We start from the raw sequence: 25,698 nt of genomic DNA on the forward strand, positions 1-25,698 counted from the left end.
AGCATACGCGCGGCACAGTTTCGCGTAAAGACCAGATCAATGCAACTCCCGTGAATGGTAGTGGGCAACGTGTTGTCGGAGGCGGCAGAGAGACAATGCATAGAGTGCTTGGTCTGCATGCACTCCACCAGCCACTCTTCTTGTGCACGTCAACGTTGAAGTCGCCGACCAAGACAATGGGATCAGAGGGTTTGGAGCGCACACGCACACTTTCCATAGCCGCGTCCAGCTTCGCGGCAACGGCGTCCCGAGCGAGGTTGGGCGCGAGGTACACGGTCACCACAAAGACTCCGTCTCCGGTGTAGGCAAGGGTGCACAAGTCCTTGTACGGAGACGCGTCTCGAACGGGAGACGTGGCAACGGCGTGCGAATCAGTTCCCGTACTCGCATGCGAGCGCCCTCAGCGGGTACACTCCTCCTCTCCCTTACCCTCCGCTTCTCCGCGATGCGAGCGCCATCCCTCGCCCGCGCGCTCCTCCCTTCCCCCCTTTACCCTCCGCCGCTCACCACCTGCTCCGGTTGCTAGGCGCGGCGCAGCTGTTGCTAGGGGCGAGGAGGAGCGCGCGCGGAGAGATCTGTACGCACGCCGACCAGGGACGCACAACAACCCCCAACTAAGAAATGCATTTGCATTTAAAAAATCTGTTTGAAATACCAACTGATGAGTGCGGACGATTTGCGGGAACAGCATTTGATGCGGAGGGCGTCTGCTAGCTAGGAGACGCGTAGGGGGAGCCACGGTCAACCGAAGAGAGCGCGAACATCGGCGCAGGAGCAGGAGAGATGAGCTGGCGTTACTTTTAGTGTATTCCGGGGATTCACACGCCTCAAACTGGACCGTCAATCGAGCCACGTAATTGAGCCCCACAAAGGAATGGTCTCCCTGTTCAGTAACAACAGTGGCGGACGTTTATTCATCAATGTTTTTCTGAGATTATGTGTTTAAACTGATATTGATCTCGGCTACAACAAGCAGCCAGGCTGGTTTCTCATCAAAAGCGAAATCTTATTAAAACTATCGATTATTGCGATGAGGCGCAGCTACAAGGCCGGGGCTCCCACTATAAACGCTGGCGCCTGCGGCGCGGGTCTGTTGCTGACTCGGGGCAGTTGGCCTACAGAACACCATTCGGGATTTAGCTAAAGCACAGCGAAGGTAGCGCTGCAGACCCGCTCGCCTTGCATTCTTTCTGAGAGCCTCAGCTTGGCACCAGTCCCGATACCATAGTCTAGGGCCCGAATACTACGAGCTTAGAGCGAATTCGTTCGAAACTAAAGGTGAGAAGGCGGGTGGCAGGAGAAGAAGAGAAAACGCTGCCATTGTGCGCTGTCTATAAGAAAAAAAAATCCTTTGAACTCGCTGCATGTGCTACCTCAGGTTGAACCTCATACGCCATCTATAATCGAATGTTTTTGTCGCACGCCAGTAGTCGAGGCTAAACCACTCGCGAGGCATGCGATTGGTTAAGGCGCATGCGTTCTGAACGCGCGAGCCTTAACAAATGCCAAAAAAGAACGCTTCTGGAAATCATATCGCCCCCTGTCGTGTGTCTGCACGTGAAGCTGTTTTGGGGGAAAATAATTGTAAGATGAAAGCCATAGGGTGGGTCATCAGACGTGAAAATCGACAGTCGGCATCCCTCTGCGTTGGCGTCAACATAAGTGATGAAAAATTTATGTTGAGTTGATGACCTCACTATGACGTCAAATAAAGGGACGTTACGTGATAACGTCATCACACGACTTGATCCCTTTGTCAAAGCTTGGCCGATCGCGGAGGCAGTGCAGAACGGGATGAGTTGAAGAAAGCGTGCAATGCCTCCGATCCTGTGCGCAACATATAACCACGTTACGTGTAGAAAGGCATTTCAACCATCCTTCGAAGCAAGCAGCTCTGGATTGTTTGCAATCTTACTATGCTGGCAGAATTCAGGTCTACACGGATGGATTTGCCACCCAGACCAGCTGCAGCTGCACCTCACTTACAAGATTCGTTGCGTGAGCACGTCGACTGGTTGGAAGCCTATTTTCCTGCGAGGTGCCGTCAACTATATTGTTGCGGTGTCGCAGCTGCCACGCATAAACGACTCTCTTGATAGATTGCGGCATGCAGGCTATTTATCATCAATGGACCTGCGAAGCGTCTATTGGCAGATAGAAGTCGACGAGACAGATCGTGAGAAAACTGCTTCGTGACACCCGACGGTCTTTGTGAATTTAAAGTGATTCCATTCGGGTTATGCTCCGTGCCAGCCACTTTTCAGCGTCTAATGGACACCGTGCTATCAGGCCTGAAATGGCAAACATGCTTGGTCTATCTAGACCACGTTAATATCTTCTCAGCTAGATTTAAGGGACATCTAAGCCGGTTATTCACAGTTCTCCAAGCTATTCATTTGGCTAGTCTGACTTTAAATCCAGAAAAATGTCATTTTAGTTTCAGTGAACTTTTCTTCCTAGGCCATGTCGTTAGTGACGAGGGTGTTCGACCTCACCAGGACAAAATACACGCTGTTTCAAAGTTCCCTGCACCCCACAACAATAACGCAGTGAGGCGCTCCTTAGGACTGTGTGCCTATAACCGATGATTCATCGCGGACTTTTCATCTATTGCGGCACCTTTGACACGACTCACACGAAAGGGTGTCTCTACGGGGAGAAAAGGAACAAATGGCATTTAACGACTTACGTCAAAGCCTCCAAACACCTCCAGTTCTTGCGCACTTTGAGCAGGAAGCACCAACAGCACTTCCCACCGACGCCAGCAATGTAGGCCTGGGCGCCGTACTAATACAGTGGCAAGAAGGCGCCGAAAAAGTAATCTCGTATGCCAGCAGAGCATCCAACAACCGGTGAATCAATGGGCAGTGTTCTGCGACTCAAAGTTGGCTCTTTAATATCTTCTGTCAGCACTTCCTCGCGGATCCCATGTTCAGCTTATGCCGGAGATACGAGAAATCCTACACTCTGCGATTGAAAAAAGGACACGACGTCGTGTTTCAGTAGTAGCAAGTCATTGCGGTATCTCTAGCGACAACCTTGCCGATGAAGCTGAAAGAAAGCCCACGCAGAAAGAAACTTTGCTTGAGGCCTTTATCGAAAATTGACGCGACTTATGCTAAAAGGTAACGCTCAGCTTTCCACTGCAGAAGATCGGAGTTCACATACCAAAGATTGTATTCTCTAGAGCAATATCTACAACTGCGTCTGCTACCTGGTACTTCTCGGGAGGAACATAGTGTTTACCCGTCTAAGTCGTGGTGTAGCATTCACCGACGCCTGCTGATTTAAGATCGAGATGGCCGACCGCGCCGAATGCAACGACTGCACTCTCGAAGGACATATTTTAGTTACTGCCCGCCTTCCTCAAGCGAGAGGCTTCACTTCACCTTCGTAATGACCTACATCACCAAAACGAAAACGCTTTGCCTGTAGAGAAGATATTCGAAACATCAGTCTGTCATCACACTTCAGAAAGGCAGCGAAAGCGCTGCTGCGATATTGGATATACCGGACTGAATCACCGTCTCTGACAGCAAAAGCGGAGTTGTTGCTACGTCGGCTGCAAAAGTGACATTACTCGGCTCCTCTCTCACTTTTCCTCCCTTCCCCCCTTCGCCAGTGCAGGCTGGCCGACTGGGTTCAGCGCTGCTTAAGGTGGGGTGAGACATCGTTTCGTCGAAAAATTCAATTTTGAGATTTTGCAATAATCGGATGAGAATTTCCTTGTCTTTCAGAAAATACCTTATATCAAACTTGGGTACTCACGGTTAGAAATCATGAGAAATCAAGCTTTTGCTGTACGCTCACAGTGTCAGTTCCATTTCTGTAAAGTGCTGGTAGCTACCCTTGCGCAAAATTTCAATGTTCTCCTTATGGTGGATCCTAAAAAAGGCACATATCATAAACAGCACTGAATACAACTAAAAACAAATTTTGAGCTCCAATGTAACATGCGTCTATGTTCAAAAATCCTCGCAACTTTTATAGCCATAGCTTTTATTACCGCTGCTGTAAAGCTTTTACCACTGCTGTAGCCACTGCTGTACAGTATTGAAACTCACTTTGAAGGTGTCACCCCGCCTTAACCTCTCTGCCTTTCTTTTCCCCTTTTTCTACTTAACATGAACAAGAAAAATGCCTTTTTGTTTATTAGAATACCTTTTTTGAACGATTGGAAAATGAGCAGTAACTGCTCGACCAGAAATGATTGGAAGAAGAACAAGAGTGTCTCAGGGCTCTCGTGGCGTTAAAAAAGATCGTAAAGTAGAAATTCCTCAATTAAATATTCTAGGCAACACGACGTTTTCTGAATTTCGTTGCATACAGGGTCAGAATTTTTGATTCTTGCAATAATTTTCCCGAGACTATCACGTTAACGTGGCAGCGGGTCTCGTCGGCGTCGATGGGCAGCACCATTCTTGGGCGCGGCCAGTTAGAAGGGCGCGTTTCGCGGTCGGCATTCTAAGCGCGGAAAAGAGGCTCCATATCTGCGGTGGTCAAGGACGCTATTCTTGCAGAGTGCTATGCACTCTGTCAACCGCATAATCGTCATGAACGCGTTTGGTGCCACAGGTCCGCGACGCGTTGCACTACCATCGTATTTGTAATTGAATCTTCATAAAGGGCGCCCTTCCGAAAAAAATAAAACATCGTCCCGATGCTTAATGGTGAATAAAACAGAAAATAATCGCACACGCACACACGCACAAATGATGCAGCAGTGTCGAGGTGTTCGAACGATCATCCAAGCAGACTTGAAGAGTCAACGGGGGTAGTACGGCTCCATCCTCGATACATGCACAACCTCTGGTTGCTTTAAACGACGAGATCGGCGAGCCGTGTTTTCAAGCAGGACTTCGTAGTTCACGTCGCTGAGGCGACGTAGAACTCGATAAGGACCGAAGTAGCGGTGGAGTAATTTTTCCGAGCGGCCCCTTTGGCGAATAGGAATCCACAGCCACACTTGATCACCGGGCTGGTAAATAACCTCGCGATGACGAGAATTGTACCTGTGCGAGTCGATGTGTTGCTGGTTTCGGATTCGCTCGAGTGCAAGCTTGCGAGCTGCGCCTGCGAGCCGGATAATGTCGTTCGCATCGGTGGTAATGTAACAGCTGTCGTGTAACAGCATGGCATCCAGCATCGTAATTGCTTCTCGGCCGTGAAGCAACCGGAAAGGGGTGAACCCCGTAGTCTCTTGAACCGCAGTGTTATAAGCGAACGTAATGTATGGTAGAACGTCGTCCCAGTTTTTGTGGTCTTGGTGAACGTACATAGAGAGCATGTCAGCGAGGGTCCTGTTTAATCTCTCCGTAAGACCATTGGTTTGTGGATGGTATGCGGTAGCTTTGCGATGAGCGGTTCCGCTAAGGCTCATGACGTCTTGCATCATTTGCGCTGTAAAAGCTGTTCCACGGTCAGTGATGACAACTGCTGGCGCTCCATGGCGGAGGACGATGTTGTTCACGAAGAAGTACGCAATCTCATCGGCAGTGCCTCGTTGTAGGGCTTTTGTTTCGCAGTACTTCGTCAAATAATCAGTAGCGACTACGATCCAGCGGTTGCCGTCATGAGACTTCGGGAAGGGCCCGAGCAAGTCCATGCCGATTTGTTGAAACGGCTCTGCTGGCGGTGCAACAGGCTTCAGGAAACCAGCTGGGCGCATAGGTGGGGCTTTACGACGCTGGCAATCATTACACGTTTTTACGTAATGCTTGACATCCTGAGTGAGCTTTGGCCAGTTGTAGCGCTGACGAATCCGAGCAAGGGTACGCGCGAATCCCATGTGGCCGGACGAAGGCTCATCGTGGCAGGCAGATAAAATGTCGGCACGCAGCACCAATGGAACGACGAGCAGGTGTTCAGTCGCATAAGGTTTGAAGTTCTTTTGTAGAGGATGTTATTACGGAGACAGAATGATTCTGAACGCGCGAATGCCCGCGGAGGTCTCGAGCTACGGCCTTCAAGGTATTTAATAAGTTGTTCAAGCTCTGAATCGTTCCGTTGTTGTTGGGCCAAGTCAGATTCACTGACAGCACAAAGAAAACGGCCTTCGGTATCATCATCGCTTGATGTCGTTGCAAGTGGAGCGCGCGAAAGACAATCGGCATCAGCGTGTCTCCGGCCAGACTTGTAGACGATTGTTACGCCAAATTCTTGAAGGCGCAAGCTCCATCTCGCGAGACGCCCTGAAGGGTCCTTGAGATTGGCCAGCCAACAGAGGGCATGAGGGTCTGTGACGACTCTGAACGAACGGCCATATAGATACGGTCGGAACTTTGATATCGCCCAGATAACAGCAAGGCATTCCTTCTCCGTGGTCGAGTAGTTAGCTTCCGCAGATGACAGAATGCGACTAGCATAGGCGATGGGACGCTCGACGCCATCTTGCCCCTGGACGAGCACTGCACCAAGACCGATGTTGCTTGCGTCAGTGTGCAGTTCAGTGGCGGCATCTTCGTCAAAGTGTCCTAGTACGGGCTCGGTCTGGAGGCACTGCTGAAGTTCGGAAAAAGCGTCTCTTTGCTCGGGACCCCAGACAAAAGGAATATCCTCTTTCGTTAAGCGGGTGAGGGGTTCGCCGATGTTCGCGAAATTCTGCACAAAGCGCCTGTAGTATGCGCAGAGGCCTAAAAATCGGCGAACATCACGTTTGTTGGAAGGTGGGGGAAATGCAGCAACAGCCATTGTCTTGTCTGGGTCTGGCCAAATGCCATCGTGACTGACAAGGTGTCCGAGGAACTTTAGTTCGTCGTAGCCGAAATGGCATTTCTCCGGTTTTAGTGATAGGCCTGCTTTGCGAATTGCGACGAAGACGGACTGAAGTCGTTGTAAATGTTGATCGAATGTTTGCGAAAAAACAACGACGTCGTCTAAATAGACAAGGCACGATTCCCACTTGAGGCCTGACAGCACGGTATCCATCATCCTTTGGAACGTCGCTGGAGCAGAGCACAGGCCGAACGGTAGCACTTTAAATTCGTAGAGGCCGTCGGGAGTTATGAACGCTGTTTTTTCACGGTCGCGTTCATCGACCTCAATCTGCCAGTAGCCGCTTCGCAAATCCATGGATGAGAAATATCGGGCATGTCGAAGTCGATCCAGTGAGTCGTCTATGCGTGGAAGAGGGTAGACGTCTTTCTTAGTCACTGTGTTGAGTTTTCTGTAATCCACGCAAAATCGAAGAGTGCCGTCCTTCTTCTTTACAAGTACGACGGGGGACGCCCATGGACTGGTCGAGGGCTGGATTATGTCATCGTCGAGGATCTGCTTCACCTGAGAACGTATCACCTCTTGTTCTTTTTACGACACCCGGTAGGCGTGCTGTCGTACCGGTCGTTCGGTAGGGTCCGTTATAATGCGGTGCTTTACGGTTGGGGTCTGCTTGATTTTTGAAGTGGACACAAAAGAGTCACTAAAAGTGCGTAACATAGTGCGTAGCTACTCCTTCTGCACGCATTTGAGCTTCGGATTCACATCGACTGTGCTGGCCACTGCAGTGTCACATTCGGCGGCTGCGGCAATCGGAGCAATCGTAGAAAATGCTTCGTCGCCAATGGCTTCGAAGTGAGCGATTGCTGTTCGCTTTGTCAAGTGTTGGTATTCGCCGCTGAAATTCGTGATCAAGAGCTGAGTGATCCTACGTTTCAGTTGGACGATACCGCGGGCGACGCAGATTTGCCGAGCCAAGAGCACCGACAGGTTGGCTTCGGCGATACCATTACTGCTATTATCGCAGTCGCTCTCCACAGTTACCAACATACTGGTTCGCGGCGGAAGTGTGAGGGTATCGTCAACAATTCGAAGTGCAGTTTTCTGCGTATTGGTATCTTTTTGTCTGGGAGCATGGTCGTCTGAAAACGTTATAAGCAGGTCTCGAAGGTTAATAACGGCTCCGTGCTCGCGGAGGAAATCCATTCCGAGAATAACTCTTCGGGAGCATTCACGCAACACGACGAAAGAAGCAACGTACGTCGACTCACGGATTTGGAGCCGGGCGGTGCATCTCCCAATTGGTGTCAATAGGTGACCGCCTGCTGTCCGGAGGTTGGGTCCATGTCCCCACGGTGTCGTTACCTTTCTCAGCTGAACAACGAGGTCAGCGCTGATAACGGAGTAATCGGCGCCCGTGTCTACCAGAGCAGTTACGGGGTGGTTGTCGACAAGAATGGAGATGTCAGCAGATACACGTCTGTCGTCGAGGGTATACGTCTGCGAAAGGGAGTCGTCGGATGTCGGCAGGCAGTTCGGAGGAGGGTCTTTTAACGGTCGATCGACAGCGGCCTCACCCCCGGAGGTCGCTGTTCCTAGTTTCCCCGGTGTGGGCTTGGGGACCTAGGCGATCGTCCCGCAACGACGTCGGCAAAGGTTGAGTGTTGGCCAGGTGACATGGAGCGCCGGGGAGACGGTGAGCGGGATTGGCGTCTCTGAAAGGTGGAGGACTGCTGGCTTGCCAAGTACTCGGCGATAGCACGGGGCCGCTCACCATCCCGCGGTCGACAAGCATCTGGACGAAAGCCAGGAAGGCCCATGTGTCGGTACGTACACTCGCGGTAGACGTGACCTGGTTCACCACAATGGTAACAAAGGGGCCGATTGTCAGGAGCGTGCCACACACTGGATTTCCGAACATTGAGTCGTGGGTTCTCGTAATGCGGTGGGCTTGAGTAGAACGGCGTCGTCTGTTGGGTGGGCAGACGGGACGGATAGCCGACTGCCGGTGCAGGAGTACGTAACGCCTCCGCGTACGTTAAAAGAGGAGCCTCTGCTGGCGGCGGAGCCATCAACGGTTGAACCAGGTGCCGGACCTCTTCGCGGACAACATCCGTTAGAGCAGCCATATGAGGCTGAGGAGACGCTGCGTGCAGTTTTTGCAGCTCCTCGCGTACAATACTGCGCACGAGCTCCGTAAGTTCCCTCGCGCTCGTGACGTCAGGTGTTGCCAGAGACGATGACACAGATGACAGATTGCTTGGGCGTTCGTACTGCGACGATCGCTGCCGTAGCATTCGCTCCATCGTCGTGGCTTCGTGGAGGAATTCCGCTATGGTGCTTGGAGGGTTGCGCACGAGTCCCGCGAACAACTGCTCTTTTACGCCCCGCATCAGTAGGCGCACCTTCTTCTCTTCTGTCATTGACGGATCAGCTCGCCGGCACAGCCGGGACATGTCCTCAACGAACATGGCAACGCTCTCGTTCGGGCGCTGGTTCCGGGAATTGAGGAGACGTTCTGCTTGCTCCTTTCGGTCAGAACTTCGGAAGGTATTCTGAAGCTGAGTGCAAAACTCTGGCCAGGTTGCCATGGTAGCTTCATGGTTTTCAAACCAAGTGCGCGCCGAGTCCTCGAGGTAAAAGTAGACATACCGAAGCTTCCGGTGTTCGTCCCATTCGTTGACGCTGGCGCAACGGTTGTAGTCGTCAAGCCAGTCGTCGACGTCCTCGTAAGTGTCACCGTGAAACGGCTTCGGAGTTCGCGGGGCGTTGAAAAACCATGGCGAAGGCGGAGTCGATGTCTGTTGAGTCTGTGTCCCCGCGTATATATTACGCGGATCTGCGATAAGCCGCCTTGCGAAGCTGGAAAATTAAGTAATACCTCTGACATTTCATTTTTTCCTTTAGGAAAATGGTTTTCGATTTACAGCACAGCGTGCAAAACTTTGAGAAAGCGGTAAGTGTTTCAGCTATTGCTGTAACCCTCATCAAACGAAAAGGAAGTCCAGCGGATGTCAATGGAGCCGAAATAATGAGTGTGACAAAAAACATGGTCTTCCGCTTAAGTAGTGACTGTGGCGCAACTTCTTTAGGTAACAGTTTTTCTAAAATTATGCGCCTAATTTGAAAGTCCGATCTACTATGACAAGCAACGAGGCTATTTTCCGTAAGAAACGCGAATCCTTATTTCAAATTATCGATTGTTCCGAGCAGACGCCGCGACAAGGCCGGTACTGTCACTACAAACACAGCCCGCTTGCGCCGGCGGCACGAAGCTGTTGCTGATTCTGGGGCAGTTGGGGTACAAAAAAATCGCAGCATTTCCACGGAGTGAATGATGATGAGTGGGCGAAGCTGCGGAGGTTCATCGGTAAACCGTGAATCTTCCGTGAATTCTGCCCAGTACATCATCACCGACGTGAGATAGGGCGCGTTTATACTAAAGGTTCGATGAGTTATGACGACTTGCAGCTCACTTTAATTTTACATGTACGCTGTGAATTTTCATTGTTTAGAAAACCATTGCTTTAGAAAACATCTGGCGTCTTTCGTTAAACAGCTGGCGTCTTTTCCTCTTGCTTTAGAAACATCTGGCGTTCTTCTGTTTTGCTTTTACAAAACATCTGGCGTCTTTCGTTGGTTTATTTCATCAATCAACAGCCTTTTGAACAAAATTGTTATTGATTAATCACGCACAGGAGAAATCTCACCAGGCACTACCTTGGAGGTAAAGAATGGCTGCTAGTGGGAATGAGAGACAGAAGAAGTCGGCTTTTAGCTACCGCTGCGAATTTTTTATTGTTCAACAACGCACAGGAAAAATCTCCCACCGGCACCACCTTGGAGGTCAAAGCGTAAGACTGGTTACGGACTACGACTACGACTACGAGGGACGAACGGGTGCCGCCTTAAGGAGCTTCGCCCCTAAAACGGCAGGCGGTTTTAGCTGAAGAATTACCAAGCTGGTGCTACATAGCCGCTTGCCTTGTGTTTTATCTGAGAGCCTCACCTTGTCTGCGGCCCCGCTGCCATGGTCCTGGGTCCTAATATTATGACCTTTACGTGGCGCTGTTCGAAATCGAAGGCGAGAGGGAAGGTGTCAGCTAAATGATTTTAGAGGAGCTTTCCTACTCTCGGGTAAACGGACGCAAGCGACGCATGGCGCGAATAGTTAGTATGATTTGCAGAGCAGAAGTGCGCCATAGCACCGATGCTTTAAAATATCGTACCACAGGGGTGCCGCCATTGCCGCCATTACACAACCGCGCGAGCGTTACCAGCCCCTGAGACGTGCGCTAGTCTTTACGGTGCTATTCAGTTTTAATCGTAATTAATGAAAGTAGCTCACATGAAGTATAGTTGCAAATACGTGTCAACAGAAAGCGCAGACGAGGACAAATGATCATTAAACGCTGTCGGTATGTTTCTTATTTGTCAAAATGCCCATGTGGGATATATGTTGCCAGCAACATTGGATAACGCTAATTTAAGCCCATTTGTAAATAACTGCAAGTGCAACATTGCTAGTGGGAGGATAACGGCGGTGTTCTTTTGGTCGGCGCTCTTTGGGAGTAGCCTTTTCCTCTAGAGTCTATATAGATCTGTGATGCTCTCGCTGTTCTGCGCCGCCGGCGTCGCGCAATAGTTTCTTTCACTCCGAACGGGGAGTTTGAACATAAGACATTTCACTGGGAGTTCTATCGCTCCTCCAGACGCCTCACGTGTATTGGTTGACCTCAACGCTGCGGCATCCTCCATCATTAAAGGCACACTAAAGAGCAAAACAAAATGATTTTTCTCATATTAGTAAACTGCTCTTTCACGATACCAAAACACCACACTTGCTGCGAGAAGACGCTTATAAGCGAGGAAACGCACAAATACAAAATGTGGGTGGCGACGCCACCTTGAAGTTTCTGCACCATTTGCCGTGACATCACAGGTTTTGACGGTGCCTACTAGGGACTAGGTAGTTCCTAATCAGCCCAAATGAAGGACATTGTCCTCTGAGGGGGCCATGTGATAAACATACCAAGTTTCTGATAATTTTGTTAAGCCAATGGCGCAAAATACGATAAGTACACTTTGAAATCCGTGACGTCACGCAGGAAGATTTCAGCGCAAAATTAAAAAATGAAACTTTGAACTCGATTTTCTCCTCTTATCATAAACCTATGATGGCGAAATTAACGACGAAATTAACGATAGATAAATGAATATTACGATGCGCTTCTGCACTTCGACGCTGTTATTTTCACCTGAGCAAGTAGATGAATATACAAGCAAAGGCAATGAACAAGGCGTAGGAATATTGGATAAACGGACGAACTCATCGCAGCAAAGATGATGCAGCTCTCGAGAAAATAACGAAGGCCCGCTTCCATGGTTTTCACATATTTTTTGTTATTGCGATAGAAATTATATGGACGCTCTAGAGCGGTTTTCTGTCGCCGTGAAGTTTCATATAATGTCCAAATCGATAACATCGCTCCGCGCATCCTATGTTCTACGCCCGAGCGCAGCGGCGAACGTGGCTGACGCAGAACAAGCAGGCCGTTTCCGTCGCACGGAGGCGCGTGCTATACCATAACTCCGCGTGCGAGCCCTATAAAGCAGACAGGAAACGCCCCGTGCGTGCTTCATTGGGAGAAGGAGCATGAAGAGACACCGATGAAGAGAGGGGGCTGCGTCGCTGATGCACAAACTGCGAACTCTGATATCACATTTGTTTTAAGGAGCGAAGGAACACAGTCACGAGAAAGGACATGGGACGGATTGCCACTAACAACTGCTTTATTTGCAGAAAACCGCGAATATATGTATCTTTCGCAGCACCTGCGCAAAAAACGTGTTGGTATCAATTGTGATAAGGTAACGCATGCTCAAAGAAATTTTCGCCAGATTTCTACGATACTGCAGATGTGTTGCTAATGCACATGTCACGGTTTTGTCGATACAAATTGCTTCTCTCAATTATCTGGCTGTTTCATCTATTTTTGGCGATAAGCGATGTCCTCTCCCGTGTTATTTCTCGTGACTGTGTTCTTTCGCGCCTAAAACAAGCGTGAGCGTACACCAACTCACTCAAAAATAAATCTCTTACGCGAACTTTGACCACAAGGCCGCATTCGCGAGTGCTGGCGCGCGCGATATCTCGGGAAACAAGCGCGAACGGAACTTGGAAGCATACGCCATCACTATCGAGACATGTATGTATTCTTTATTATCATAGTGCCTGCTTATTACTCAGTAAACGATTACATTTCCGCCCGATAAGTGTTGTAGCGTAATCATAAAATCTTATACAACGTAATGCGATGGCCTCATTTAAAACATACGATCGCCGAACCGTGCTGCATTTAGTTATGCCGTAGCAGTTGCGCGAACTTCTGTGCTGTAGTTTAGCTCCGTTTCTGGTAGTTGCTTGAGCTTATTGACGCGCTCGTTTGTGATACTGCCCCTCACTTCAAGAATATTATCACATAATATTCAACAACACAAATTAGCGCGCACATACAACCAAAATGGTCCCACATACAAAGTACATCTCTCCTGTTATGTAGCAATAGAATGTCGCGGCTTGGCTTGGCTTGCAAACATTCGCGTAGTCCATGTTGCATTGTGGCACGCATCCGGGGTTTCTTTGCTGCTCCCATATGACAACTATGGTACGTCAGTGGAAAAATAGCAGGGGGCTCGGTTTCACATCGGCTGAAAAAAGTTGCGTCAAGGTATGAAGTTCGGGTTGTATTTTCAGCCAAAAACAAATTTTCAACGATTTATCCGCCATTGTAAAGATTGGGCGCAAAGAAAAGCACAGAATAAAAAAGCTGGATGTGTAACGAAACTTGTCAGAAGGTATGTTCAGTATAAAAAAAAAGTGCTGCGCAAGGAATTGCTTTCACATGTGGAAAGGAATACATCGGCCCAAGCGCTTGTCGCCTGAATATGCGCCTTTGCGAACATCACAGTTCGCTAGAAGACAAGCTTAGCGTACTCGTACTTAGCGATGCACTGCAAGGAGTGCACTTGGCAGCCAATACTTTGTGACACAGTAATAATTGACAAGCACAAGAAGCCAATGACAAGAGAAATAATTGGAGCCTTTCGAATTAGGAAAGGAAGGGATAGGTGTGTCAGCCAGGCGTCTGTTCTTCTAACAGATTTCGAATTTGCTTTTTTGGACGTGACATGACTGAGTGCATTTCTTTTCTTGTTACTCAGCGGTTTAACACGTCCTTCCCTGATGTATGCAATCATTTGATATTGCGGTCTTCCGTTCATTAACACCGTTTGTGATAATAAGTATGCTTTGTGGTGACGTGCATTCATGTGATGAATGTATGAGAACGTTATTTCCAAAAATAACAATTTTCAGTTGCTAGTAAGCGCTCCGTCCTGTGTTTTTTCTAAGTCTTCGTGTATATTGCGCTTGTTATAACGTGAACCTTTACCAACATGCCAAACTAGCACGCATCCTGAATGGCTTCACTGCCCTGCCCAACTAAAATTCCCTTACTTGTCCTGTCCTCGGTGCAGAAATACTTCTTTAAAGTTTAAAAAAATAGATAGCAGGGACAAGAGGGCCCTTGACCGAAAGCCTTGGACGCGTCAGTGGCGTTTTGTTTACATCTATCGTCGTCCACTGTCGACACGTTGAGATTCGGTGGTCGTCCCAATCTGAGGATTTAGAAAAAATATTGGCGCATCCAATCTGCAAAGCGACAACAAAGATGAGCTTACGCTGCAAAAAAAAAAAGACGAGGCTTGTGCCTGATCCTTTTTCCAGTGCCTTGCATAATAATGTGAGCTGTCCTATATCGGACTTCTGCTGTTTCAGCGTCGTGACACTGGTAAAGTCGCTGGGCACATGTTCGGGACACCTGCCAACAGCGCCGCATCTAGCCCAGAAAGCCTTCCGCGCGTCGATACCGCGCCCGTATGCAGTGCCCCACACAAGGCCAGCCCAAGCACGACACAGGTGACTGTTTGGAACCTTCGAATTCCGGTGGAATTCCACGGAAACACATATGAGGACGCAAATGACTGGCTCGAGGATTTGGAGCGCGTAGCGAGCGTTAACGGGTGAAACGCAGGACAGAAGTTGGGCTACGGCTACGTGTACTTCCCTCTTCAAGACGGAGCCCGAACACGGTTCACGAATCGCGTGTGGTCATCGTGGGTCGAGTTCCGGCGGAAGTTACTGGACACATTCGCAAGCACCGAAAGACGAGATCATGCACAACGACTCCTCTAATCACGGATTCCGAAGCCAAATGAATATGTTGCGATGTTTCTTGAGGACATGGCTCGCCGATTTCATCGAGCAGATCCCGGTATGACCGAAGCCAAATAGGTCAGCCACCTCATGCGTGGCGTTAAGGAGCAACTCTTTGCTGGTCTCGGGCGAAACCCGCCAGCAAGCGTCGCGAATTTTCGAAGGAGGCGATAGCCATCGAAAACACCCACTTTACCGCCAGTATGACCGCCTGAAGAACAATGGGCCAGTCAGCGCAACAGCAGTGATCGCAGTGACAACATCTGACGAGCGTTCTTTGCGCTAAATGATACGATAAATCGTACAAGAGGAGAAGTTCGTTGACGCGCCGAATGACTGCGCAACTGCGTCAGTCACAGAAGTTGTGCGTCAGGAGATAAGGCAAGCGCTTTCTCTTCGCCAGCCGAACAATGGCACTATTAAACCAACGTATGCAGACATCGTCCATCGACAGCCATCGAACGAGCCGACATCGCAGCAGTACCACCAGCAACAGTCGTCGACAGCGCCTTGGTGCTACAGGGAAACTTTGACGCCGATGCGTACCCCTCACTACAGGCCATTGTGCTTTCATTGTGGGGGAAGGAGGCCACATCGTTCGGCATTGCCCTTATCGCGTCGCAGGGGTACCAAGGCTTTCCGTCCACTACTCCTCCGCGCTATCACAATGGAAGACCTAACATCGACACGAGTATGACGACCTCACGGGATGATTATCCTTGGTTTCGATCGCGCTGGCCCTCTCCTGGACGTTATTCCCCCTCTAATAGACGTAGCACCATTGAAATGGCGACAGGGAGATCTCCCAGCCCACGGCGAGGAAACTAAAAGCAGGGGCCTCAGGGGGAATGTTGCGAATTGTCGAAAAGCTCTAAATACCGCATTGCTACTGAACGAAGAGCTGAAAATTCGCAATGACTCGAATACAGATCAGATTCTTACCGCTGGCTTACGATTGACAGTCACGACGTGACGGCGCTGGTCGACACTGGTGCGGAATTTTCAATAATGAGTGAGAATCTGGCAAATAAGCTCAGGAAGGTGGAAATGGAATGGACGGGACCGCAGATTAGAGGAGCTGGAGGGCAGCTACTCACGCCTACTGGAATGGGCTCCGCAAGTATCAAGATAGGGGATTGATCATTCGTTGCAACTTTCGTTATTCTTTCCGAGTGTTGTAAACAGGCAATCCTAGGGATGGATTTCTTGCGTGAATACGGCGCCATCATCAATATACCGGATGGTGTCCTGACCTTTTCAGCAAATCATAGCGCACCGTTACAGCGCAAGTCTCTGCGTGTCATCGAAAACGTGACCATACCATCGTACGTTATGGTACCACCTTGTTTCTGTCACGAGCAACGCGCAGCATACTGGAGAAGGTGTGGCTGTACAAGTATCGACGCATTTACTGTCCCGAGGTATTTCAATAGCCAGAAGTCTCGTCAGTATAGTGACGGAAAAGCACAGGACATGTGGACCAACTTCAGCAACGAGCGTCAACACCTTACAGAAGGCACCACAGTTGCTTACTTCGACGAGATTGTAAAGTTCCGCGAGTTCTTTGCAGTGCGACAGAAAGAGATGCCAGCCGTTTCAGCATCACCGCTTGTTGATGTGAGCATGGATTTATCAATACTCAGCCGAGCGCGTGTTCTCGTACGGAAGTAGGACGCTTTCCCGTGCCTAGTCTAATTACTCCGCAACATAAAAGAAATGTCTCGCCGTCGTATGGGCAGTCATGAAGTTTTACCAATATCTCTACGGCCGTTCTTTCCACGTAGTCAGCGACCGTCACTCTTTGTGCTGGCTGTCTAACTTGAAGGACCCATCTGGTCGGGTAGCACGCTGGAGCTTACGCCTTCAAGAGTTCGATATGACAGCCGTGTATGAGTTGGGATGCAACACTCTGATGCCTATTGCTTGTCCAGGTCACCGATAAAGCAAGACGATGTCTCAAAAGATGATGACATGATGTCTGTAGGAGTAGTCGACATGGCCACAATTTACTGTAAGCAGAAAGAAGACAGCGAGGTGCTTCCCCTTAATAATTTTTTTGCCGGACTACGAGCACCCTAGGACATTTACAAGGAGCCTGCGGTCATTCTGCTTGCGCAGTGGTGTCCTATATAAGAAATTTTCTTCCAGCGGAAGCTCCCACCTACTTGTCGTCCCGACGTCCATTCGTGAGGAGGCGCTGAGAGCTTGCCACGATGAGCCGACGTCCGGTCGCCACGGATACACGCACACATTGACCAGAATTCAACAAAAAAACTAGTGGCCGACGCTTCCAGTCGTTCTAAAGCATTACGTGCGCACGTGCCTCGATTGTCAACGACGGAAATCACCACCTTTAAAACCAGGTGAAATATTATAGCCACTTCAAGTGCCCACCGTGCCTTTTGCAGAAATCAGAATGGACCTTCTCGGATCATTTCCGACTTCGCATGCTGGAAACAAATGGTTGGTTGGTTGATCCCCAGCTATTGGCGCAACCCACCGAGGGGGATCGGCCATGAAACGGGTGGTACCTTACTTTAGAAATAAAATTGTTTTGCAATCCGAATATGTTTAGGAATGGATGGTACAATCCAGATTTTCAAAACAAAATAAACAGTGAGATTAGGAAGCCAATAGGTTAAAACAGTGAAATTGTACATAAACTTAACAAACGGGTAATTGTCACCACCGATTATATTACGCGCAACGCAGAAACAAAGGCATTATCAAGCGGCACCGCAGTAAAACATCCTTCTGAGGCACGGTGCTCCGATATTCATAATAACAGACAGAGGTGCCGCTTTCACGGCCACGCTCCTGAAGGCAGTGCTTGAGCTCAGCGGAGCAGCTCATCAAAAAACCCGACCGTACTCCGCATGACCGTACCCTGACCCTGACCATACACAAACCATGACCGTACCCCGCAACATTATGGAATTTGTGGCTTCTCATTCACCATGTTCCGTCAAACATGACGCTACACTCGTAGATGCGGCCTTGTCTCCCGTCAGCTCTCTGGCTCGTGCAAGGTTCTCGGCGACGGTTTTCATGGCGGCGGCATGCACATTTTTGCTGAGCGCATTGAAAGTCTTATGATGCGCTGGTTTCGGAACGCCAATGATCGCACAATAGCCGCACGAGCTCCTCGCGTCCGACGCTGATGGCATGCCCTGCTACCACCGACTTCACGTTAACGGCGAAGCGGTCCCGTGCGCTGCCGAGGGCGGACCTCTCCTCGCTTCCATTACATGCACATGCGCTGCTTAAAGTGTGTGTGGACAAAACCACACTTCCAGGACATGCGTTATTTCGGCAATGCAATTCCAGAAACGAGGCCTGTCCTTTTCGTTTAACTACCGATTTTCGGACACGCAGCTCGCACCGCCCGCAGTTGGGATATACTGCGCTGCTGACGAGGTTCTGTATCGCGTCGTCCTCGGAAATAAATGTGCTTCCGCGCTCGTCCTGATGCTTGCTTGCGTCATCGAACATCTTTATCTATCGCTCTGAAGCACTCACGAAGTCATCAACGCTGAGATTGAAGCTCGTACAACCCAAATCGGTTGCGTTGCCGTTGCCGTTGCTAGGCCTAGCAGCAGGCGAACCTCCCGTCGCCGGAGCTCTCCACTTGCGTTTGGAGCGTCTTCCCTTGTACTGCTGCCTCGTCATGAACTTCCGTGAACGTAGTCGTACTTCTCGCTGGCATACATGGCGGAGAAGGAAAATTAACACGGTCAGTTTGTTTCATTGACGTCTCGACAAAAGCAGGGGAACGAAGAAAGAGCGCTCGCGTCCGCCTGGGCGTCACTCCCACCAACGGCTGGGATCCGATCATACCACGTGACTTAAAAGAACCAGTCGCGACTCTAGACTATGGCGGGGAAGCGATTTTGTAGGGGCGAAGCTCCTTAGGGCCTTGCCTTGTCGGCGTCCGTCACGCTACACAAAACCGAAACTGAAAACCTGTACAACCAAAAACATTTTGACAACCTGTCCCTCCCCTTGTCGCCGTCCGTCACGCTACACAAAACCAAAACCGAAACAGAATACCTGCACAACGAAAACCGAAAAACATCTTGACAACCTCAACGGGCAACGTAGGGAAAATGCACGGTACTACCGAAACGCTTTCCGAGCTTCGTCCACTCGTAAGCATTCAATCCGTGGATATGCGGTGATTTTTTTTCGTATTTTCTACAAGAATGCCGCGTTGCCGAAATGGCTTCTGGGAGAAGAAGGTTAGGCCTACATGCCACGTGCGCGAAATTCGGGTAAATTCGTACTTTCACGATCCACCGCAAGGGCGTTCATTGCATTTTGACCACCGAAGCTCTTAAGTATAAATCGTTCCTTGTGAGTCGATTCAGAAAGCTATCATCATCATAAACGACTATGTGCCACAGAAATTGGGTAACTCCCAATGCTCACCACTGGTCCAATAAAAATGAAGAACGCAACACGCGACGGCGGTGAGCCGAAGACCCCGAGGACGTACGACGAGAGAATACTAGGAAACGAGAAAGATAACAGAGGCTCCGAGAAGACCCCGAACAGATGGAAGGCCTACACCAACGACGATGTGCCCGGAGATCCACGAGAGCAGCGAACGCCTGGTTTCAGCGCTAGTTTCTGTCTCTGAAGTTTGGACAACCGTGTCATGCCTGTGACTGCCTGAGGTTTAACTAGAACTTCTCTTCACTGAGAATCAGCGTAGAAACAACATAGCATCACCTAGCGAAAGCCCAGCAACGAAACAACCAAGAACCTGCATCACCTATCTCTAAGGCCTAGAAACAACCTGGAAGCAACCAGATTGGTCTTCAGAATCGTCCATTTTCGCGGTTTGAAGCCCTGCGCGGCTTAGTGCAAGCATCGACAATTTTTTTGATAATTTCTACTTCATTCTCGACTTAGATTTTTTAATATAGTAAAGAGGAGCCTTGGAGACCTGAAGGAATGCAAAACAGAACAAAACACACGATTGACTTTTCTTCGAAAAAAAAAATCGCGCTTTTTCGACCCAATTCTCCCCGTAAAGGCAACAAGCCCTTTAACGAAATTTGTTGCATACAGGGTAACTGTTGTCGTTTCTCGACTTTTCTGGATGCAATTACTTTCACGGGGCTCACACGTTATTTTAGCAGCAGCCACGTCGGCGTCGACAGGCAGCAGCAATTTTGGCCATGACCTGTCCGGGGTGCACGTCTCGCGTTCGAAATTCCAAGGGAGCAAAGCTCGCTCCATATCTGTCGTTGTCAAGAACGGCGTTCTCGCCCGGTGCCGAGCGCGCTGCCAGCCACATAACTAACATGAACGTGTCTGGTGCCACATGCAATGTACTGGTAATTTTCCTATCGCAAAACGCGCTCATCTTGACACAATAGAGAGTTTGAGAATTGGGGCCCCAAGGAGCTTGGGGGCCTAAGAAGCTTTCGAGACGCCAGGGCGCATGCGCAGAACCCAAGCCACTGTTGGGCTCTTGCGTCCGCGTTGACCCGAGACGTCAAAATTGAAAACTAGCGTGGGACCCCAAGGCGTCTTGGGTCATCAGCGAGAAGAGACAGACGCAGCGCAGGCCACGGGGCCGTATGGCCCGCGTCTCGCATGATTATAAATTTCGTCACGCGTGGCGCTCCGTGCGCTCGACCCAGCGCAGCCTGCGTTGGCCCAATTCTCAAACTCTGCTGATCATCCCTACGCAAGAGCAGGCTGCCCAATGCAGCTTGGGGGCCCAGCGTCTTGGGTCCCCAATTCTCAAACTCTCTAATAACGCCTCCTGCTGTAAACGCTGATGATTCCAGTCTTACATTCCGCAATTTTCTGTGTGTTTATATCCGAGATAATGAACAACCGAAAATACCGACACTCTATTCAACTCACTTCATGAAATTCATCGCTTCGGTCACGTACTCGTTGTGATCGCAGTATGGCTTTCAAAGTGTTGGTCTTGCTGAAGACTTTCCAGGTCGCCGGCATCAATGTGGGTATCGGAATAAGAGAGGTCAATTTGCACTGCTGGTCTCAATTGTGTACCATACATGTCATTTCCTCGTAATTGTTTGCGGACAATGAAATCTTTCGGAACGCACCTCTCGCTTCGTTTCTTCTTCGTCAATGAATACATACGATCTTATAAACAGTCGGTCATGCTCCCATAATTTTCGATGCGTGCTTTCTTCAACCCATGGGCGCCATCTTTGGTTAAGGTGGCAACGAAAATGTAAAATCCAAACCGGAAAACTAGAAACAGCGAAAATCGCTAAACGAAAAGCATAACGTCATAAGGTTTCTCACAATACTAAAATATCTTGAACATTAAAAGAAAATTGATTGTTATTTCCCTTTCTTTTTTGCTTCGTACTTTCGAGGATTAAGTGCAGAAGCATAGTGAACCACTGTTCGCTAAGCATCCACACAGTTGGCTGTGATGCCGCAGAAAATTGTCACGAGGGGTAGAGAAAACGGTAAACCTTTTAGAGTGTTTTCACCGTCTAATATGCACAACACATGGCAAGGACCGAGTGCCAACCTTCAGCATTACCAAGCTTAGGTTATTTCATTCGATATAGTCGAATACGGGTCTGCGGTAAGCCGTCTTGTTTAGCTGCGAAACCAAATTGTACCCTGGCCGTTACCATCTTTCCTTTTTATTCCTTTAAGAAGGTGGTTGTCAATTTAGAGCAGTGCGTTAGCAGCTACGAGAGAGCAATAGGCTGTCCCTGTTCGCGCCGTATACCGATGGAGGTAAGGTGAACAAGTGTCAATGGAGCCGAATGAACAGGAGCGACAAAAGGCTGGTCTTCCGTTTCAGCAGTAACCGTAGCGTAATTTTGTTAAACAACTTTTTTTTCAGATTATGCGTTTAATCTGAAAATGATCTTTGCTATCACAAACAGCGAGGCTGCTTCTGTAAGAAACACGAATCCTTATGTAAAGCTATCGGTTTTTACGAGCAGGCGCCGCTACAAGGCCGAGAATACCACTGCAAATGCTGCCCGTACGCGCTCGTGAGCTCTTGCTGACTCTGGGGCTTCTGGGCTACAGAGACGGCATGTGGAGTTTAGCTGGCAAATAGCAAAGGTCGCGTTGCAGAGCCGCTCGCCTTCTTTCTATCTTTCTTTCTTTCTTTCTTTCCTTCTTTCATGCTTTCTTTCTCTCTTTCTTTGCTTATTTCTTTCTTTCTTAATTCGTTTCTTTCTTTCTCTTTTAGCTTTTCAACAGTTGTGTTGTGCTGCTAAGCACAAGAATAATGTTGTCACTCACTAACTGCTAAGCACAATACATCTGATGCTACAGGCGACAACCATGGCGAAGCGTTCACATACTGGCAACAGTGAATTGTGGCCACTTGAAATGATCATAGCCGCTTTGATGAAAGATCAGATTGCCTTATATGGAACGGCTGATTGCCGACAAGCCCACCATAGAGAGAGCACCAGTTATTCGACAACGGTGCATACGCATGTGACCAACGTACCTTCGAAGGCCGCATTTGTGTACGTTCGGCGGCGTCCGGCGTTCCGCGTACGACACCGCCACTGAAACCTGGAGTGTGAATAGAAAGACCCCGCCGCCACCGAACATCTAAGCACAGTAGAAACCGTGAGAGATGAAGGTCTAGAAGCTGCAGAGGAGGTTCAAGGGAAGCTTCGCTATCGTCCTTTGGGAGTGATCAATTCAGGAAATAAGCGTAACCGTAGATATACTCGCGGACAACTTTTCTTGGCAATGAAGGGAAATCTACGGGGGAGGAGCGTCTGCACATGTACTGCTACGCGAAGTAGTCCGCTTTGGCGCGCGTCTCGTAACGCAGTGGAAAGTGATGGCTAGCGTTGCGTTTCGACGGAAACGCTGCGTCTAACGTACGGGTAAAAGGCGCGACTTTTTCACGCTCGCAAAAACGCAAAGTGACAACGTACAAAGTAAAAGAAATGCAAAGATCTGGCTTGTGTGCGCGGCGTTCCTTCTCAAAAAGCTACATGTAGAAAATGAAGCTGTATTTTATATATCTCACGCAGGAAATACCGGCGCAATTGTGGGACTACATTCATTAGCGGTAGGATACGTGCATTGTGGCTTTGTACCCTTCGCTTCATGGCCAAGAAAAGTTGACCTCGAGTATAGTCATGATGGCGCAGTTACCTTCAATGTACGTGGCCTACGATCTCTGCAGAAACTGGTGCAGCTCCCTACACTTTTCACATGAAAGCGTCTCGACTTTGTTGCCATTAAGTAGGCAAGGGATGTGAGGTTCGAAGAGGCTGAGAGCCGTACGACGCTTTCTGTCTGACGTTTGCGCTTCACATGTGTAAGCAGGCCGTAGCCAAGGGGGGGGTGTTCCCCTAGGGGCCCGGGCCCCCCTCGAAATTTTGGTCGAGTAGGTGTTTTTGCCAGAAATAAACAATACAAAATGTGTTTTACTCAAATAGTGCAGGTTTTAAGCAAGTGCCCCCCCTCCCAAAAAAAACAAACATTCCTGCTTACGGGCCTGTGCGTAAGGCTCATCTGCGAGCTGCTCACTGCTCCTGCGAAGGAGTCTAGCCATTTTAGCCAGTAGTGGTAGTGTTAATAGCGAAGCCAGAAATATATGATTTGATTTTGTGTTGGAAGGAACTCCATGAAGAATTATCAACCTATATTAATTGAATAAGGTTTAAAAACGACTCGATTTATTCTAAAATGCGTCTAATATTTTTACTCTCACTGATGTGTTGTGCTAATGGGAGACTTCAACTTCCAGTGTTACCCTGTGGTGACCCCAGCAATCTGACACAAACGTGCCGAGATTAGTTCACTTGTCCTAGCCTATGACCCTGCATTTTGCTCGCTGGCCGTGAACACGCTCTTGGACAAATTCACGCAAGAATTAGGTACTTGCCTCGGTATATCTGCATGGATAATTATTGTGTGAAGCTGCTATTACAGGGGAGCCGTTGCGCTTTTCGTTAGGCCGTACGGAGTCAACAGAAATTCAACTTAAACTTAGATAAGCCCAGTCAAGACAACCTAATCACAGCTCAGGCTAATTAGGCTTAGTCAAGCCAATCAATACTAATCAATACCAATCAATGCTGATCGATAATAAAAATATCTGGGGTTTAACGTCCAAAAACCACGATACGATTATGAGAGACGCCGTAGTGGAGGACTCCGGAAATTTCGACCACCTGGGGTGCTTTAACGTGCACCTATATCCAAGTACACGGGCCTCAAACATTTTCGCTTCCAGGCAAAACGCAACCGCCGAGGCCGGGATTCGATCCCGCGACCTTCGGGTCAGCCTTCGAGCGCCATAACCACTAGACAACCGTGGCGGGGCTATACTGATTGATTATAAATGATACCTATAAAGCTGCCTGATTAAGCCAAGTTAAGCATAAAAACCCTAGTTAGGCCAGTATATCTTGGCCCTATTACGCTTGGATCCACACTCGTCGATACCAATCAATATTGACCGATACCAATTAAGCCAATTTATTGCGGATTAGTGTTGATTATGTCGGATTACGCTAATCGCAGGACCGAATAAAGTGGTGTTCGATTAATTCAATTACGCAAATCGGAGCCAAGATGAGATGGCCTAGCCATGAGGTAGATTACACCCGACTGGATTAAGTTAATCCGGATTAAGCCGGAGTAACCTAAACTGGGTGAGCTAAACCTGAACAAGTCAATTTTCAGTAAGTTGTGAATGCTTAGCCAGTTGGATTCATCAGTATGACCACACTAAGTGAAGCCGGATTAAGCTAATCCAGATTAATGTAATCGCGAACAAGCCAACTTTGAGTAAGTTAAGAGTGCCCAGGCAGTTCGATGACTAAGTATGGTCATATTAGAACGATTCAGTTTCAGGTGATCCGGATTAATCTATTCTTGAACAAGTTAAGTTTGAGTAAGTTGAGCTTGCCTAGCCATTTGGATGATTGAGTATTGCCACATTAAGCCAATCCTAATTAAGCCGGATTAAGCTAATCCGGATTATTGTAATCGAGGGAATTGAGTAAGCTGAGACTGTCCAGCCAGTTCTGAAGCCACTCCGGATTAACGCAGTAAGCCAATCCGGAGTAGCGCAGCTTAAGCTCATCTGTGCTGACCCGACCAAAGCATCACTGAGGAACCGGTGTGAAGTTAGACATTCACGCCAAAACAACGCGAAGCACAGACATGCCATCGCGAAGCAAAACACGGCACCAGGTGCCGCCAAAACCTCCCGCCAAAACTCTTCGACGCCGAGAGCACCATATCAACCGCTAGAGCACCATGCCCAGGTGATGACGTAAACGGCATGCATGACATGATTTTCATGTTATGACTAGTCACTTTTGTTCTTCATACCTTCTTGTCATTCCATGCGAATTTTCCTATACATCAAGTTAATCAAACGGCCGCGAGAGCACGAAGACCTAGGCCGCCAGTTAGATAGACAGATGCGCTCGAAATAAGTTTGGTTTGCCATGAAATGCTTCGTGTTTAATAACAAATCCCTAACATATTGATTACTAACAATATATGAGGAATTCATACCGTCAGAACGGATAAAATGAGCCAAATTTCCCCGCTTTTTACTGAAAGCACTCCATCGCTGCATGTCAGACAGTGCTAGCGAGCGGGAACGTTTGAAGCAATATCGATCCCAAAAAAAGCAGTGTCTCCATCCTGTAGCGGAGGAAGCGCGCACCTCGAGGCACCCTAGCCAGTGTCGACAA

The sequence above is a fragment of the Rhipicephalus sanguineus genome, chromosome 9, assembly GCF_013339695.2.
Source record: "Rhipicephalus sanguineus isolate Rsan-2018 chromosome 9, BIME_Rsan_1.4, whole genome shotgun sequence".
Classification (NCBI taxonomy): Eukaryota; Metazoa; Arthropoda; class Arachnida; order Ixodida; family Ixodidae; genus Rhipicephalus; species Rhipicephalus sanguineus.